Genomic DNA, 20,460 nt, shown 5'->3' with positions numbered 1-20,460 from the left:
AGTTGAATGCACTCATCATAAAGAAGTTTCTGAGAATGCTTCTGCTTAGTTTTTATGTGAAGATATTTCCCTTTACTGTATAGGCCTCAAAGCACTCCAAATATTCACTTGCAGATTGTTCAAAAGAGTGTTTCAAAACCGTTCTGTCAAAAGGAAGGTTCAACTCTATGAGTTGAATGCAGTCGTCACAGAGAAGTTTCTGAGAATTCTTTTCTCTAGTTTTTATGAGAAGGTATTTCCTTTTCCATCATAAGCCCCAAAGTTTTCCAAATATCCACTTGCAGATTCTACAAAAAGAGTGTTTCAAAACTGTTCTATCCAAAGGAAGGTGCAACTCTTTGAGTTGAATGCACTCATCACAAAGAAGTTTCTGAAAATCCTTTTGTCTATTTTTTATGTGAAGATATATCCTTTTCCAGCATAGGCCTCAAAGCCCTCCAAATATCCACTTGCAGATTCTACAAAAAGAATGTTTGAAAACTGCTCTATCAAAAGAATGGTTTAAGCCTGTGATTTGAATTCACTCATCACAAAGAAGTTTCTTAGAATGCTTCTGTCAATTTTTTGTGTGAAGTTATTTCCGTTTCCAGAATAGGCCTCAAAGTGCTCCAAATATCCACTTGCAGATCCTACAAAAAGAGTGTTTCAAAACTGCTCTATTAAAAGGAAAGTTCAAGTCTGTAAGTTGAATGTGTAAAGCACAGTGAAGTTTCTGAGAATGATTCTCTCTAGTTTTAATGTGAAGATATTTCCTTTTCCAGCATAGGCCTCAAAGTGCTCCAAATATTCAGTTGCAGATTCCACAAAAACGGTGTTTCAAAACTGCTATATCAAATGGAAGGTTCAACTACGTTAGTTGAATGCACTCATCACAAAGATGTTTCTGAGAATGCTTCTGTCTAGTTTTTATGTAGAGATGTTTCCTTTTCCAACATAGGCCTCAAAGCGCTCCAAATATCCACTTGCAGATTTTAAAAAGGGTTGTTTCAAAAGTGCTCTATCAAAAGGAAGTTTAAACTCTGTGAGTTGAATGCACTCATCTCAAAGAAGTTTCTGAAAATGCTTCTGTCTAGTTTTTATGTGAAGATATTTACTTTTCCAGTATAGGCCTCAAAGCGCTCCAAATATCCACTTGCAGATTCTACAAAGGGGTGTTTCCAAACTGCACTATCAAAAGTATGGTTTAACTCTGTGAGTTGAATGCACACATCACAAAGAAGTTTCTGATAATGCTTCTGTTTAGTTTTTATGTGAATATATTTCCTTTTCCAGCACAGGCCTTAAATTGCTCCAAATATCCACTTGCAGATTCTACAAAAATGGTGTTCCAAAGCTGCTCAATCAAAAGGAAGGTTCAATCTGTGAGTTGAATACAATCATTACAGAGAAGTTCCTTGGAAAGCTTCTTTCTAGTTTTTATGAGAAGATATTTCCTTTTCCATCATAGGCTTTAAAGTGCTCCAAATATCCACATGCAGATTCTACAAAAAGAGTGTTTCAAAACACTTCTATGAAAACGAAGGTTCAACTGTGTGAGTTGAATGCACTCATCACAAAGAAGTCTCTGAGAATGCTTCTGTCTAGTTTTTGTGTGCAGATATTTTCTTTTCTAGCATAGGCCACAAAGCCCTCCAATTATAAATTGCTGATCCTACAAAAAGTGTGTTTCAAATCTCTTCTATCAATAGGAAAGTTCAACTCTGTGAGTTGAATGCACTCATCACAGAGAACTTTCTGAGAATGCATCTGTCTAGTTTTTATGGACGATATTTCTTTTTCCATCATACGTCTCAAAGCGTTCCAAATATAAACTTACAGATTGAACAAAAAGACTGTTTCAAAACTGTCCTATCAAAAAGAAGATTGAACTCTGCGAGTTGAATGCACTCATCACAAAGCAGTTTCTGAGAATGTTTCTGTCTAGTTTTTGTGTGAAGATATTTCCTTTTCCAGCATAGTCCCCAAAGCACTCCAAATATCCACTTGCAGATTCTACAAAGAGAGTGTTTCCAAAGTATTCTATCAAAAGGAAGGTTCAACTCTGTCAGTTTAATGCACTCTTTCTGAGAATACTTCTGTCTAGTTTTTATGTGAAGATATTTCCTTTTCCCGCATAGACCGCAAAGCGCTCCAAATATCCACTTGCAGATTGTACGAAAAGGGTGTTTCAAAACTGCTATCAAAAGGAAGGTTCAATTCTGTGAGTTGAATGTACACATCACAAAATAGTTTCTGAGAATGCTTCTGTCTAGTTTTTATGTGAAGATATTTCATTTTCCAGCATTGGCCTCAAAGCGCTCCAAATATCCATTTGCAGATTCTACAAAAAGGGTGGTTCAAATCTGCTCTGTCAAAAGTAAGCTTCAACTCTGTGAATTGAATGCACACATCTCAATGAAGTTTCTGAGAATGCTTCTGTTTAGTTTTTATGTGAAGATATTTCCTTTTCCAGCTTAGGCCTCAAAGCATTCAATCTATCCACTTGCAGAATCAACTAAAAGTGTGTTTCAAAACTGCTGATTCAAAAGCAAGGTTCAACTCTGTGAGTTGAATGCGCACATCACAAAGAAGTTTCTGAAAATGCTTCTGTCTAGTTTTTATGTGAAGATATTTTCTTTTATAGCATAGGCCTCATAGCGCTCCAAATGTCCACCTTCAGATTCTACCAAAAGAGTTTTTCAAAACTGCTCTATCAAAAGGAAAGTTCAACTCTGTGAGTTGAATGCAATCATCACAAAGATGTTTCTGAGAATTCTTCTGTATAACTTTTATGTGAAGACATTTCGTTTTCGAGCATAGGCCTCATAGCGCTCCAAATATCCACTTGCAGATTCTACAAAAAGAGTGTTTCAAAACTTTTCTATCAAAAGAAAATTTCAACTGATGGAGTTCAATGCACTCATCACAGAGAAGTTTATGAGAATGCTTCTGTCTAGTTTTTATGTGAAGATATTTCTTTTTCCTTTATAGGCCTCAAAGCACTCCAAATATCCACTTGCAGATTCTACAAAAAGAGTGGTTCAAAACCGTTCTATCAAAAGGAAGGTTCAACTCTGTGAGTTGAATGCACTCATCAAAAAGAAGTTTCCGATAGAGCTTCTGTCTTGTTTTTATGTGAAGATATTTCCTATTCCAGCATAGGCATGAAAGTGCTCTAAGTATCGACTTGCAGATTCTACAAAAAGAGTGTTTCAAATCTGCTCTATCAAAAGGCAGGTTCAAGCCTGTAAGTTGAATGCACACATCTCAAAGAAGTGTCTGAGAATGCTTCAATCTAGTTTTTATGTGAAGTTGTTTCCTTTTCCAGCAAAGTCCTCAAAGCGCTCCAAATAATAACTTGGAGATTCTACAAAAAGAATGTTTCAAAAGTGTTCTACCAAAAGGAAGGTTCACCTCTGTGAGGTGAATGTGCACATCACAAAGAAGTTTCTCAGAATGCTTCTGTCTAGTCTTTATGTGAAAATATTTCCTTTTGCAGCATAGGCCTCAAAAAGCTGCAAATATCCACGTTCATATTCTATAAAAAGAGTGTTTCAAAATTGTTGCATGAAAAGAAAAGTACAACTCTGTAAGGTGAATGCATTCATCACAGAGAAGATTCTGAAAATGCTTCTGTCTAGTTTTTATGTGAAGATATTTCCTTTTCAATCATAAGCCTCAAAGTGCTCCAAGTATCCACTTGAAGATTCTGAAAAAAGAGTGTTTCAAATTTCCTCTATCAAAAGGATGGTTCAACTCTGTCAATTGAATGCAGTCATCACAAAGAAGTTTCTTAGAATGCTTCCAACGAGTTTTTATGTGAAGATATTTTCCTTTCTATCATAGGCCTCGAAGTGCTCCAAATATCCACGTGTAGATTCTACAAACAGAGTGTTTTAAAACTGCTGCATCAAAAGGAAAGTTCAAGTCTGTGAGTTGAATGCATAAAGCAGAGGGAAGTTTCTGAGAATGCTTCTCTCTAGTTTTTATGTGAAGATATTTCCTTTTCCAGCATAGGTCTCAAAGCACTCCAAATATCCACTTGCAGATTCCACAAAAATGGTGTTTCAAAACTGCTATATCAAATGGAAAGTTCAACTCCTTTAGTTGAATGCACTTATCACATAGAAGTTTCTGAGAATGCTTCTGTCTAGTTTTTATGTCATGATATTTCCTTTTCCAGCATAGGCCTCAAAGCGCTCCAAATATCCACTTGCAGATACTACAAAAAGGGTGTTTCGAAACTCCTCTATCAAAAGTAAGGTTCAACACTGTGAGTTGAATGCACACATCACAAAGAAGTTTCTTAGAATGCTTCTGTTTAGTTTTTATGTGAAGATATTTCCTTTTCCAGCATAGGCCTCAAAACATTCCAAATATCCACTTGCAGATTCTATAAAAAGTGTGTTTCAAAACTGCTGTTTCAACACGAAGTTTCAACTCTGTGAGTTGAATGTGCACATCACAAAGAAGTTTCTGAGAATGCTTCTGTCTACTTTTTATGTGAAGATATTTCCTTTTCTTGCATAGGCCTCATAGCGCTCCAAATATCCACTTTCAGATTCTGCCAAAAGAGTGTTTCAAAACTGCTCTATTAAAAGAAATTTCAAGTCTGTGAGTTAAATGCATTCATCATAAAGATGTTTCTGTGAATTCTTCAATCTAGTTTTTTGTGAACATATTTCCTTTTCCAGCTTAGGTCTCAAAGCGCTCAAAATATCCACTTGCAGATCCTACAAAAAGAGTGTTTCAAAACTGTTCTATCAAAAGAAAGGTTCAACTAAGGGAGTTCAATGCACTCATCATAGAAAAGTTTCTGAGAATACTGCTGTCTAGTTTTTATGTGAAGATATTTCCTTTTCCAGAATAGGCCTCAAAGCACTCCAAATATCCACTTGCAGATTCTACAAAAAGAGTGTTTCAAAACTGCTCTTTCAAAAGGAACGCTCACCTCTGTGAATTGAATGTCCTCATCACAAAGAAGTTTCTGAGGATTCTTCTGTCTAGTTTTTATGTGAAGATATTTCCGTTTCCAGCATAGGCCTCAAAGTGCTCCAAATATCCACTTGCAGATTCTACAAAAAGAGGGTTTCAAAACTGCTCTATCAAAAGGAAGGCTCAAATTGGTGAGATGAATGCACTCATCACAAAGAAGTTTCTGAGAATGCTACTGTCTAGTTTTAATGTGAAGATATTTCCTTTTCCAGCATAGACCTCAAAATGCTCCAAATATCCACTTGCAGATTGTTGAAACAGAGTGTTTCAACACTGTCCTATCAAAAGGAGGGTTCAACTCTGAGAGTTGAATGGACTCATCACATAGAAGTTTCCCAGAATCCTTCTGTTTAGTTTTTATGTGAAGATGTTTCCATTTCCAGCATAGGCCTCAAAGAGCTCCAAATATCCACTTGCAGATTTTACAGAAAGGGTGTTTCAAAGCTGCTCTATGAAAAGGAATTTTAAACTCTGTGAGTTGAATGCACTCATCACAAAGAAGTTACTCATAATGCTTCTGTCTAGTTTTAATTTGTAGATATTTAATTTTCCAGTATAGGCCTCCAAGCGCTCCAAATATCCACTAGCAGATACTACAAAAAGGGTGTTTCAAAACTGCTCTATCAAAAGAATGCTTCACCTCTGTGAGTTGAATGCACATATAACAAAGAAGTTTCTGAAATGCTTCTGTTTTGTTTTCATGAGAAAATATTTCCTTTTCCATCATAGGCCTCAAACCGCTCCAAATATACACCTGCAGATTCTACAAAAAGTGTGTTTGAAAACTATTCTATCAAAAGGAAAGCTCAACTCTGTGGGTTGAAAGCACTCATCACAGAGAACTTTCTGAGAATGCATCTGTCTATTTTTTAAGAGAAGATATTTACTTTTCGAGCATAGGCCTCAAAGCATTCCAAACATCCACTTGCAGATTCTACTAAAAGTGTGTTTCAAAACTGCTGTTTCAAAAGTAAGGTTCAACTCTGTGAGTTGAATGCACACATCCAAAAGAAGTTTCTGAGAATGCTTCTTTCTAGTTTTTATGTGAAGATATTCAATTTTCTGGCATAAGCCTCATAGCACTCCAAATATCCACTTTGATATTCTACCAAAAGAATTTTTCAAAACTGCTCTATCAAAAGGAAAGTTCAAGTCTGTGAGTTGAATGCACTCAACACAAAAATATTTCTGAGAATTCTTCTGTCTAGTTATTATGTGAAGATATTTCCTTTTCCAGCATAGGCCTCAAAACGCTCCTAATATCCACTTGCAGATTCTACAAAAAGAGTGTTTCAAAACTTTTCTATGAAAAGGAAGGTTCAACTCTGTGAGTTGAATGCACTCATAAAAAAGAAATTTTCGTGAATGCTTCTGTCTTGTTTCTATGTGATGATATTTCCTTTTCCAGCGTAGGCCTCATAGTGCCCCAAATATCCACTTGCAGATCCGACAAAAAGAGTGTTTCAAAACTTCTCTATCAAAAGGAAGGCTTAACTCTGTGAGGTGAATGCGCTCATCACAAAGAAGTTTCTGAGAATGATTCTGTCTAATTTTTGTGTGAAGATATTTCCTTAACCAGCATAGGCCTCAAAGCACTCCAAATATAAACTTGTAGATTCTACAAAAAGAGTGTTTCACAACTGCTCTATTTAAAGGAAGTCTCACCTTTGTGAGATGAATGTGCTCATCACAAACAAGTTTCTGAGCATCCTACTGTCTAGTTTTTTTATAAAGATATAACCCTTTCCAGGATAGGCCACATATCGCTCCAAATATTCAACTGCAGATTCTACAAAAAGAGTGTTTCAAAACTGTTCTTTCAAAAGGAAGGTTCAACTCTGAGATTTGAATGCACTCATCACATAGAAGTTTATCAGAATGCTTCTGTCTAATTTTTATGTGAAGATACTTCCTTTTCCATCACTGGCATCAAAGCACTCCAAGTATCCACTTGCAGATTTTATAAAAGGGGTGTTTCAAAACTGCTCTTAAAAAGCAAAGTTAAACTCTGTGAGTTCAACTCACTCATCACAAAGAAGTTTCTGAGAATGCTTCCATCTAGTTTTTATGTGAAGATATTTAATTTTCCAGTATAGGCCTCAAAGCACTGAAAATATCAACTTGCAGAGCCTACCAAAAGGGTGTTTCAAAACTGCTCTATCAAAAGTATGGTTCAACTCTGTGAGTAGAATGCACACATCACAAAGAAGTTGGTGAGGATGCTTCTGTTTCGTTTTTATGTGAAGTTATTTCCTTTTACCGCATAAGCCTCAAAGTGCTCCAAATGTACCCTTGCAGATTCTGTAAAAACAGTGATGCAAAACTGTTCTATCAAAAGGAAGGTCCAAATTTTAGAGTTTAATGCCCACATCATAAAGAAGTTTCTGAGAATGCTTCTGTTTAGTTTTTCTGTGAAGACATTTCCTTTTCCAGCATAGGCCTCAAAGCATTCCAAATATCCACTTGCAGATTCTACTAAAAGTGTGTTTGAAAACTGCTGTTTCAAAAGGAAGTTTCAACTCTGTGAGTTGAATGCGCCCATCATAAACAAGTTTCTGAGAAAGCTTCTGTCTAGTTTTTATGTGAAGATATTTCCTTTTCCAGCAAAGGCCTCATAGCACTCCAAATATCCACTTTCAGATTCCACTAAAAGAGTATTTCAAACTGCTCTATCAAAAGGAAAGTTCAATTCCGTGAATTGAATGCACTCATCATAAAGATGTTTTTGAGAATTCTTCTGTCTAGTTTTTATGTGAAGATATTTCCTTTTCCAGTGTAGGCCTCAACGTGCTGCAAAAATCCACTTACAGATTCTACAAAAAAGAGTGTTTCAAAACTGTCCTATCAAAAGAAAGTTTCAACTCAGTGAGTTCAATGCAATCATCACAAAGAAGGTTCTGAGAATGCTTCTGTCTAGTTTTTAAGTGAAGATATTTCCTTTTCCAGCATAGGCCTCAAAGGGCTACAAATATCCACTTGCAGTTTCTACAAAAAGGGTGTTTCAAAACTGCTCTGTCAAAAGGAATGGTCGATTCTGTGAGTTGAATGCTCACATTACAAAGAAGTTTCTGAGAATGCATCAGTCTAGTTTTTATGTGAAGTTATTTCCTTTTCCAGGATAGACCTCAAAGTGCTCAAAATATCCAGCTGTAGATTCTACAAAAAGAGTGTTTCAAACCTGCGCTGTCAAAGGTAAGGTTCAACTCTTTGATTTGAATGCATAAAGCACAAGGAAGTTTCTCAGAATGCTTCTGTCAAGTTCTTATGTGAAGATATTCCTTTTTCCGGTGTTGGCCTCAAAGCACTCCAAATATCCACCTGCAGATTTTACAAAAAGTGTGCTTCAAAACCGCATTATCAAAACAAAGGTTCAAATCCATGAGTTGAATGCACTCATCACTAAGAAGTTTCTGAGAATGCTTCAGTCTAGTTTTTATGTGAAGATATTTTCTTTTCCAGCATAGGCCTCAAAGCACTCAAAGTATCCACTTGCTGATTCTGAAAAAAGGGTGTTTCAAAACTGCTCCATCAAAAATACTGTTCAACTCTGTGAACTGAATGCACACATCACAAAGAATTTTCTGAGAATCCTTTTGTTTAGTTTTTATGTGAAGGTATTTCCTTTTCCAGCATAGGCCTCAATGAGCTCCAAATATTCACTTGCAGATTCTACAAAAAGGGTGTTTCAAAACTGCTCTATCAAAAGGAAGGTTCAACTCTTTGACTTCAATGCACTCATCTCAGAGAAGTTTCTGAGCATGGTTCTGTCTAGTTTTTATGTAAAGATATTTTCTTTTCCATCATCTGCCTCAAAGCTCTCCAAATATCCACTTGCAGATTCTACAAAAAGAGTGTTTCAAACCTGCTCTTTCAAAAGGAAGGTTCAAGTCCGTGAGGCGAATCCACTCATCACAAAATGTTTCTGAGAATGGTTCTGCTTAGTTTTTATGGGAAGATATTTCCTTTTCCAACACAGGCCTCAAAGCACTCCAAATAATCTCTTGTAGACTCTACAAGGAGAGTGCTTCAAAACTGTTCTATGAAAAAGTATGTTGATCCCTGTGAGTTGAATGCAATCATCAAAGAGAAGTGTCTGAGAATGCTTCCATCTAGTTTTCATGTGAAGATATTTCCTTTTCCAGCATAGGCCTCAAAGTGCTCAAATATCCACTTGCAGATTCTACAAAAAGAGTGTTTCAAAACTGTTCTATCAAAAGGAAAGTTCATCTCTGTGAGTTGAATGCAGTCATCACAATGAAGTTTCTGAGAATGCTTTTGTCTAATTTTTACGTGAGGATATTTCCTTTTACAGCATAGGCTTCAAAGCCCTCCAAATATCTACTTGCAGATACTGCAAAAAGAGTGTTTCAAATCTGCTCTTTCAAAAGGAAGGTTCAAGACTGTGAGTGGAATGCATAAAGTGCAGGGAAGTTTCTCAGAATGCTTCTGCCTAGTTTTTATGTGAAGACATTCCTTTTTCCAGCATAGGCCTCAAATCTCTCCAAATGTCCACTTGCGGATTCTATAAAAAGGGTGTTTCAAAACTGCTCTATCAAAAGGAAGGTTCTACTCTGTTAGTTTAATGTAGTCATCACAAAGAAGTCGCTGAGGCTGCTTCAGTCTAGTTTTTATATGAAGATATTTCCTTTTCGAGCATAGGCCTCAAAGCCTTCCAAATATCCACTTTCAGATTCTACAAAAAGAGTGTTTCAAAACTGTTCAATCAAAAGGATGTTTCAACTCTGTGAATTGAATGCACATATCACAAAGAAGTTTCTGAGAACACTTCCATTTAGATTTTATGTGTAGATATTTCCTTTTCCATCATAAGCCTCAAAGAGCTCCAAATATCCACTTTCAGATTCTACAAAAATAGTGTTTCACAACTGTTCTATCAAAAGGAAGGTTCAACACTGTGAGCTGAATGCATTCATCACAAAGAAGTTTCTGAGAAGGCCTCTGTCCAGTTTTTCAAAGCACTCCAAATATCCACTTGCAGTTTCTACAAAAAGAGTGTTTTAAATCTGCTCTTTCAAAAGGAAGGTTCAAGTCTGTGGGTTGAATGCATAAAGCACAGGGAAGTTTCTGAGAATGCTTCCGTCTAGTTTTTATGTGAAGGTATTCCCTTTTAAAGCACAGGCCTCAAATCGCTCCAAACATCCACTTGAAGATTCTACAAAAAGGGTGTTTCAAAACTGTGCTACCAAAAGGAAAGTTCTGCTCTGTTAGATGAATGCACACATCACAAAGAAGTTTCAGAGAATGCTTCTGTCTAGTTTTTATCTGAAGATATTTTCTTTTCCAACTTAGGCCTCAAAGCACACAAAATATCCACTTGCGGATCTATAAAAAGTGTGTTTCAAAACTTCTCTGTCAAAAGGAAGGTTCAAGTCTGTGAGTACAATGCACTCATCATAGAGATGTTTCAGAGAATGCTTCTGTATAGCTTTTAGGCGAAAATATTTCCTTTTCCAGTGTAGGCCTCATAGCGCTCCAAATATCCACTTGCAGATTCTACAAAAAGAGTGTGTCAAAACTGCTCTATCAAAAGGAAGGTTTAAGTTTGTGAGTTGAATTCACTCATCAATAAGAACTTTGTGAGAATGCTTCTGCTTAGTTTTTATGAGAACATATTTCCATTTCCAGCATAGGCCCCAAAGCGCTCCAAGTATCCACTTTCAGATTCTATAAAGAGAGTGTTTCAAAACCAGTCTATCAAAAGGAAGGTTCACCTCTGTGAATTGAATGCACTCATCACAGAGAAGTTTCTGAGAATGCTTCTGTCTAGTTTTTATGTGAAGATATTTCCTTTTCCAGCATTGGCATCAAAACACTCCAAATATCCACTTGCAGATTCTACAAAAAGAGTGTTACAAAACTGTTCTACCAAAAGGAAGTTTCAACTCTGTGAGTTCAATGCACTCATCTCAAAGAAGTTTCTGAGAATGCTTCTGTCTAGTTTTTAGGTGAAGATATTTCCTTTTTCATCATAGGCCTCAAATCTCTTCAAATATCCACTTGCAGATACTACAAAAAGAGTGTTTCAAAACTGCTCAATCAAAAGGAAGGTTCAAGTCTGTGAGTTGAATGCATAAAGCATGGGGAAGTTTCTGAGAATTCTTCTCTCTAGTTTTTATGTGAAGATATTCCCTTTTTGCAGCATAGGCCTCAAATCGCTCCAAATATGCACTTGCAGATTCTACAAAAAGAGTGTTTCAAAACTCTTCTATCAAAAGGAAAGTTCAACCCTGTGAGGTGAATGCACTCATCACAAATAAATTTCTGAGAATGCTTCTGTCTAGTTTTTATGTGAAGATATTTCCTTTTCCAGCATAGACCTCAGAATGCTCCAAATATCCACTTGCAGATTCTACAAAAAGACGTTTCAAAACTGTTCTATCAAAAGGAAAGTTCAACTCGGTGAGTTAAATGCACTCATCACAAAGAAATTTCTGAGAATGCTTTTGTCTAATATTTCTGTGAGGATATTTCCTTTTCCATCATAGGCCTCAAAGCGCTCCAAATATGCACTTGCAGTTTCTACAAAAAGAGTGTTTCAAATCTGATCTTTCAAAAAGAAGGTTCAAGAGTGTGAGTTGAATCCACAAAGCGCAGGGAAGTTTCTCAGAATGCTTCTGTCTGGTTTTTATATGAAGATATTCCTTTTTCCAGCATAGGCCTCAAATCGCTCCAAATATCCACATGCAGATTCTATAAAAAGTATGTTTCAAAACTGCTCTATCAAAAGGAAGGTTCTACTCTGTGAGTTGAAATCATAAAACACAGAGAAGTTTCTGAGAATTCTTCTATCTAGTTTTTATGTGTAGATATTCCCTTTCCAGCACTGGCCTCAAAGATTCAAAAATATCCACGTGCAGATTCTTAAAAAAGGGTGTTTCATAACTGCTCTTTCAAAAGGAAGGTTCAACTCTGTGAGTTGAATACACAGATCACAAAGAAGTTTCTGAGAATGCTTCTGTCTTGTTTTTATATGATGGTATTTCCTTTTCCAGCATAGGCCTCAAAGCGCTCCAAATATCCAATTGCAGGTACTACAAAAACAGTGTTTCAAAACTGCTCAATCATAAGGAAGGTTCAAGTCTGTGTGTTGAATTCCTAACGCACATGGAAGTTTCTGAGTATGCTTCTGTTCAGTTTTTATGTGAAGATATTCCGTGTTCCAGCCTAGGCCTCAAAGTGCTAAAATTATCCACCTGCAAATTCTACAAAATGGTGTTTCAAAACTGCTTTATCAAAAGGAAGTTTAAAGTCTGTGAGTTGAAGACACACATCATAAAGATGTTTTTCAGAATGCTTCAATATAGTTTTTATGTGAAGTTATTTCTTAATGCAGCATAGGCCTCAAGCGCTCCAAATATCCACTTGCAGATTCCACAAAAGATTGTTTCCAAACTGTTCTATCAAAAGGAAGTTTCAACCCTGTGAGTTGGATGCACTCATCACAAAGTAGTTTCTGAGAATGCTTCTGTCTAGTTTTCAGGTGAAGATATTTCCTTTTCCAGGATAGGCCTCAAAGCCCTCCAAACATCCACTTGCAGATTCTACAAAAAGTGTGTTTCTAAACTAGTCTATCAAAATGAAGGATCAACTCTGTTGGTTGAATGCACTCATCCCACAGAAGTTTCTGAGAATGTTTCTGTCTAGTTTTTAGGTGAAGCTATTTCCTTTTTCATCATAGGCCTCAAATCGCTCCAAATATCCAATTGCAGATTCTACGAAAAGAGTGTTTCAAAACTGTTCTATCAAAAGGAAGGTTCAAGGGTGTGAGTTGAATGCATAAAGCACAGGGAAGTCTCTGAGAATGCTTCTGTCTAGTTCTTATGTTCAGATATTCCCTTTTTGCAGCATAGGCCTCAAATCGCTCCAAATATACACTTGCAAATTCTACAAACAGAGTGTCTCAAAACTGTTCTATCAAAAGGAAAGTTCAACCCTGTGAATTGAATGCACTCATCACAAAGAAATTTCTGAGAATGCTTCTGTCTAGCTTTTATGTGAAGATATTTCCTTTTACAGCATAGACCTCAAAATGCTCCAAATATCCACTTGCAGATTCCACAAAAAGACTGTTTCAAAACTGTTCTATCAAAAGGAAAGTTCAACTCGGTGAGTTAAATGCACACATCACAAAGAAATTTCTGAGAATGCTTTTTTCTAATTTTTCTGTGAGGACATTTCCTTTTCCATCATAGGCCTCAAAGCGCTCCAAATATGCACTTGCAGTTTCTACAAAAAGAGTGTTTCAAATCTGCTCTTTCAAAAAGAAGTTTCAAGAGTGTGAGTTGAATGCACAAAGTGCAGAGAAGTTTCTCAGAATGCTTCTGTCTACTTTTTATATGAAGATATTCCTTTTTCCAGCATAGGCCTCAATGAGCTCCAAATAATCTCTTGTAGATTCTTCAAAGAGTGTGTTTCATAACTGACTCATCACAGAGAAGTTTCTGAGAATGCTTCCGTCTAGATATTATGTGAAGATATTTCCTTTTCCAGCATAGGCCCCAAAGCGCTCCAAATATCCACTTGCTAATTCTAAAAAAAGAGTGTTTCAAAACTGTTCCATCAAAGGAAAGGTTCAACTCTGTGAGCTGAATGCATTCATCCCAAAGAAGTTTCGGAGAATGCTTTTGTCTCGTTTTTATGTGAGGATATTTCCTTTTCCAGCATAGGCCTCAAAGCACTCCAAATATCCACTTGCAGATCCTACAAAAAGAGTATTTAAAATCTGCTCTTTCAAAAGGAAGTTTCGAGTCTGTGAGTGGACTGCATAAAGCACAGGGACGTTTCTGAGAATGCTTCTATCTAGTTTTTATGTGAAGATATCCCCTTTTTCACCATAGGCCTCAAATCGCTCTAAATATCCTCTTGCAGAGTCTACAAAAAGGGTGTTTCAAAACTGCCCTATCAAAAGGAAGGTTCCAGCCTGTGAGTTGAATGCATAAGGCACAAGGAAGTCTCTGAGAATGCTTCTGTCTAGTTCTTATGTTCAGATATTCCCTTTTTGCAGCATAGGCCTCAAATTGCTCCAAATATCCACTTGCAAATTTTACAAACAGAGTGTTTCAAAATTGTTCTATCAAAAGGAAAGTTCAACCCAGTGAGTTGAATGCACTCGTCACAAAGAAATTTCTGGGAATGCTTCTGTCTAGTTTTTATGTGAAGATATTCCCTTTTCCAGCATAGGCCTCAAATTGCTCCAGATATCCACTTGTAGATTCTATAAAAAGAGTGTTTCAAAACTGCTCTATCCAAAGGAATGTTCACGTCTCTGAGTTGAATGCACTCATCACAAAAATGTTACTGAGAATGATTCTGCTTAGTTTGTATGGGAAGATATTCCCTTTTCCATCATAGGCCTCAATGCGCTCCAAATAATCTATTGTAGATTCTACAAAGAGAGTGACTCAAAACTCTTCCACCAAAAGGAAGGTTGAACTCTGTGAGTTGAATGCCCTCACTGCAGAGAAGTGTCTGAGAATGCTTCTGTCTAATTTTTATGTGAAGATATTTCCTTTTCCAGCATAGGTCTCAAAGAACTCCAAATATCCACTTGCAGATTCTACAAAAAGAGTGTTTCGAAACTTCTCTATCAATTGGTAGGTTCAAGTCTGTGAGTTGAATGCACTCATCACAAATAAGTTTCCGAGAATGCTTCTGTCTAGTTTTTATGTGAAGATATTTCCTTTTCCAACATAGGCGTCAAAGCGCTCCGAATAAACATTTGCAGATTGTAAAAAAGGAGTGTATCAAAACCGTTTTATCAAAAGGAACGTTCAAGTCTTCGAGTTGAATGCACTCATCAATTCGCTCCAAACATCCACTAGCAAATACTACAAAAAGAGTGTTTCAAAACTGTGCTTTCAAAATTAAGGTTCCTCTTTGTGACTTGAATGCATAAACCACAGGGAAGTTTCTGAGAATGCTTCTATCTAGTTTTTATGTGAAGATATTTCCTTTTCCAGCATAGGCCTCAAAGCATTCCAAATGTCGACTTGCAGATCCTATGAAAAGAGATTTTCAAAACTTTTCTATCAAAAGGAAGGTTCAACTATGTGGATTGAATGCAGAAAGCACAGGGATGTTTCTGAGAATGCCTCTGTCTAGTTTTTATGTGAAGATATTTCTTTTTCCAGTGTTGGCCTCTTTGCACTCCAAATATCCACTTGCAGATTCTACTGAAAGAGTGTTTCAAAACTGCTCTATGAAAAGGAATGTTCAACTCTGTGAGCTGAAAGCACTCATCATGAAGAAGTTTCTGAGAATGCTTCTGCCTAGTTTTCATGTGATGATATTTCCTTTTCCAGCATTGCCATAAAAACCCTTCAAATATCCACTTACAGATGCTATTAAAAGAGTGTTTCAAAACTGCTCTATCAAAAGGAAAGTCCAAGTGTGTGAGTTGAATGCAGTCATCATGCAGAAGTTTCTGAGAATGCTTCTGTCTCGTTTTAATGTGAAGATATTTTGTTTTCCATCACAGGCCTCAAAGCGCTCCAAATAAACACCTGCAGATTCTACAAAAGGAGTGTTTCAAAACTGTTCTGTCAAAAAGGAGGTTCAAGTGCGTGAGTTGAATGCAATCATCACACACAAGTTACTGAGAATGCTTCTGTCAAGGGTTCCTGTGAAGATATTTCCTTTTGCAGTGTAGGCCTCAAATTGCTCCAAATATCCACATGCAGATTTTACAAAAAGGATGTTTCCAAACTGCTCTATCAAAAAGCAGGTTCAACTCTGTGAGTTGAATGCACACATCACAAAGTAGTTTCTGAGAATGCTTCTGTGTAGTTTGCAGGTGAAGATATTTCATTTCCCAGCAAAGGCCTCAAAACGCTCCAAATATACACTTGCAGATTCTACAAAAAGAGTGTATCAAAACTGTTCTTTCAAAATGAAGGTTCAAGTCTGTGAGTTGAATGCACTCATCACAAAGAAGTTTCTGAGAATGCTTCTGTCTAGTTTTTATGGGAAGATATTTCATTTTCCAGGATAGGCCTCAAATCGCTCCAAATATCCACTAGCAAATTCTACAAAAAGAGTGTTTCAAAACTGCACTTTCAAAAGGAAGGTTCCTCTCTGTGACTTGAATGCATAAAGCACAGGGACGTTTCTCAGAATGCTTCCGTGTAGTTTTTATGTGATGATATTTTCTTTTCCAGTATTGACCTCTTAACACTCCAAATATCCACTTGAAGATTTTACTAAAAGAGTGTTTCAAAAAAGCTATATAAAAAGGAAGCTTAAACTCTGTGAGTTGAATGTGCACATCACAAGCAAGTTTCTGAGAATGCTTCTATCCAGTTTTTATGTGAAGATATTTCCTTTTCCAGCATAGGCCTCAAAACGTTCCAAATGTCGACGTGCAGATTTTATGAAAAGAGTTTTTCAAAACTGTTCTATCAAAAGGAAGGTTCAACTATGTGAGTTGAATGCAGAAAGCACGGGGAAGTCTCTGAGAATGCTTCTGTCTAGTTTTTATGTGAAGATATTTCCTTTTCCAACATAGGCCTCAAAGCCCTCCAAATAAACAGTTGCAGATCCTACAAAAGGAGTGTTTCAAAACTGTTCTATCAAAAGGAACGTTCAACTCTGTGAGTTGAATGCACTCATCGTGAAGTCGTTTCTGAGAATTCTTCTGCCTAGTTTTTATGTGATGACATTTCGTTTTCCAGCATTGGCATAAGGCCCCTCCAAATATCGACTTACAGATGCTACTAAAAGACTGTTTCAAAACTGCTGTATCAAAAGGAAAGTTCAAGTGTGTGAGTTGAATGCACTCATCACACAGAAGGTTCTGAGAATGCTTCTATCTCTTTTTTATGTGAAGATATTTCCTTTTCCAGTGTTGGCCTCTTAGCACTCCAAATATCCACTTGCAGCTTCTTCTGAAAGAGTGTTTCAAAACAGCTATATCAAAAGGAAGCTTCAAATCTGTGAGTTGAATGCACACATCACAAAGAAGTTTCTGAGAATGCTTCTATCTACTTTTTATGTGAAGATGTTTCCTTTTCCAGCATAGGCTACAAAGCGCTCCAAATATCCACTTGCAGACTCCACAAAAAGAGTGTTTCAAAACTGTTCTATCAAAAGAAATGTTCAACTCTGTCAGTAGAATGCACACATCATAAAGGAGTTTCTGAGAACGGTTTTAACTAGTTTTCATCTGAATGTATTTCCCTTTCCACTAGATGCCGCAGCGCACCAAATATCCACTTGCAGTTTCCACAACAAGAATGTCGCGGAACTGCTCTATGAAAAGGAACGTTCAACTCTGTGAGTTCAATCCCCAAATGACAAAGAAGTTTCTGAGAATGCTTCTGTCTAGGGTTTATGTGGAGATATTTCTTTTTGCAGCATAGGTCTCAAATCACTCCAAATATCCATTTGCAGATTTTACAAAAAGGCTGTTTCCAAACTACCCTATCAAAAGGCTGGTTCAACTCTGTTAGTTGAATGCACACAACACAAAGAAGTTTCTGAGAATGCTTCTATCTAGTTTTTATGGGGAGATATTTCGTTTTCCAGCATAGGCCTCAAACCGCTCCAAACATCCACTAGCAAATTCTACAAAAAGAGTGTTTCAAAACTGCGCTTTCAAAAGGAAGGTTCCTCTCCGTGACTTGAATGCATAAAGCACAGGGAAGTTTCTGAGAATACTTCCGTGTAGTTTTTATGTGAAGATATTTCCTTTTCCAGTGTTGGCCTCTTAGCCCTCCAAGTGTCCATTTGCATATTCTACTGAAAGAGTGTTTCAAAACAGCTATATCAAAAGGAAGCTTCAACTCCGTGAGTTGAATGCCACATCACAAAGAAGTATCTGAGAATGCTTCTGTCTAGTTTTCAGGTGAAGATATTTCATTTCTCAGCAAAGGCCTCAAAACGCTCAAAATATCCACTTGCAGATTCTACAAAAAGAGTGTTTTCCAAACTGCTCTTTAAAAAGGAAAGTTGAAGTCTGTGAGTTGAATGCACAGAGCACAAAGAAGTTTCTGAGAACGGTTCTATCCAGTTTTCATGAGAATGTATTTCCTTTTCCACTATATGCCTCAATCACACCAAATATCCACTTGCAGTTTCCACAACAACAGTGTTCCAGAACTGCTCTATGAAAAGGAAGGTTCAACTCTGTGAGGTCAATCCCCAAATAACAAAGAAGTTTCTGAGAATGCTTCTGTCTAGGTTTTATGTGGAGATATTTCTTTTTGCAGCATTGGTCTCAAATCGCTCCAAATATCCACTTGCAGATTTTACAAAATTGCTGCTTCCAAACTACTCTATCAAAAGGCAGGTTCAACTCTGTGAGTTGAATGCACACAGCACAAAGAAGTCTCTGAGAATGCTTCTGTCTAGTTTTTATGGGAAGATATTTCGTTTTCCAGCATAGGCCTGAAATCGCTCCAAACATCCATCAGCATATTCTACAAAAAGAGTGTTTCAAAACTGCGCTTTCAAAAGGAAGTATCCTCTCTGTGACTTGAATGCATAAAGCACAGGGAAGTTTCTGAGAATGCTTCCATGTAGTTTTTATGTGAAGATAATTCCTTTTCCAGTGTTGGCCTCTTAACATTCCAAATATTCACTTGAAAATTCAACTGAAAGTGTGTTTCAAAACAGCTATATCACAAGGAAGCTTCAACTCTGTGGGTTCAATGTGCACATCACAAACAGGTTTCTGAGAATGCTTCTACCTAGTTTTTATGTGAAGATATTTCCTTTTCCAGCATAGGCCTCAATGCGATCCAAATGTCGACTTGCAGATTCTACGAAAAGAGATTTTCAAAACTTTTCTATCAAAAGGAAGGTTCAACTATAGGTTGAATGCAGAAAGCACAGAGAAGTTTCTGAGAATGCTTCTGTCTAGTTTTTATGTGAAGATATTTCCTTTTCCAGTGTTGGCCCCTTAGCACTCCAAATATCCACTTGCAGATTCTACTGAAAAAGTGTTTCAAAACTGTTCTATCAAAAGGAACGTTCAACTCTGTGAGTTGAATGCACTCATCATGAAGAAGTTTCTGAGAATGCTTCTGCCTAGTTTTTATGTGATGATAATTCCTTTTCCAGCATTGCCATAAAAACCCTTCAAATATCCACTTACAGATGCTACTAAAAGGGTGTTTCAAAACTGCTCTATCAAAAGGAAAGTTCAAGTGTGTGAGTTGAATGCACTCATCACACAGAAGGTTCTGAGAATGCTTCTGTCTCGTTTTTATGTGAAGATATTTCATTTTCCATCATAGGCATCAAAACGCTCCAAATAAACACCTGCATATTCTACAAAAGGAGGGTTTCAAAACTATTCTATCAAAAGCAAGGTTCAAGTCCGTGAGTTGAACGCACTCATTACACAGAAATTCCTGAGAATGCTTCTGTCTAGGGTTTCTGTGAAGATATTTCCTTTTGCAGCATAGGCCTCAAATCGCTCCAAATATCCACTTGCAGATTTTACAAAAAGACTGTTTCCAAACTGCTCTATCAAAAAGCAGGTTCAACTCTGTGAGTTGAATGCACACATTGCAAAGTAGTTTCTGAGAATGCTTCTGTGTAATTTGTAGGTGAAGATATTTCATTTCCCAGCAAAGGCCTCAAAACGCTCCAAATATCCATTTGCAGATTCTACAGAAAGAGTGTTTCAAAACTGTTCTTTCAAAATGAAGGTTCAAGTCTGTGAGTTGAATGCACTCATCACAAAGTAGTTTCTGAGAATGCTTCTGTCTAGTTTTTATGGGAAGATATTTCGTTTTCCAGCATAGGCCTCAAATCACTCCAAACATCCACTAGCAAATTCTACAAAAAGAGTGTTTCAAAACTGCGCTTTCAAAAGGAAGGTTCCTCTCTGTGACTTGAATGCATAAAGCACAGGGAAGTTTCTGAGAATGCTTCCATATAGTTTTTATATGAAGATATTTTCTTTTCCAGTGTTGACCTCTTAACACTCCAAATATCCACTTGCATATTCTACTGAAAGAGTGTTTCAAAACAGCTATATCAAAAGGAAGCTTCAACTCTGTGAGTTGAATGCGCAAATCACAAGCAAGTTTCTAGGAATGCTTCTATCTAGTTTTTATGTGAAGATATTTACTTTTCCAGCATAGGGCTCAAAGCGTTCCAAATGTCGACTTGCAGATTCTACGAATCCACATTCTATTCCACATTCCATTCCACATTCCATTCCTTTCCGTTCCACATTCCATTACATTCCACATTCCACTCCATTCTTTTCCACATTTCATTGCATTCCATTCCATTGCATTCCACATACCATTTCATATTCCATTGCATTCCATTCCACACTGCATTCCACATTCCATTCCATTCCACATTATATTCCAATCCATTATATATTCCATTCCATTCCACTTCATTCCACATTCCATTCCATTCCATTCCGTTATACATTCCATTCCATTCCACATACCATTTCACATTCCATTCCACTTTCCATTCCACGTTCCATTCCATTGCATTCCA

This window comes from Pongo pygmaeus, chromosome 15 (assembly GCF_028885625.2).
Source record: "Pongo pygmaeus isolate AG05252 chromosome 15, NHGRI_mPonPyg2-v2.0_pri, whole genome shotgun sequence".
In the NCBI taxonomy this organism is placed as follows: Eukaryota; Metazoa; Chordata; class Mammalia; order Primates; family Hominidae; genus Pongo; species Pongo pygmaeus.
The sequence above is the reverse complement of the archived record's forward strand: the minus strand, read 5'-3'. Positions refer to the sequence as shown.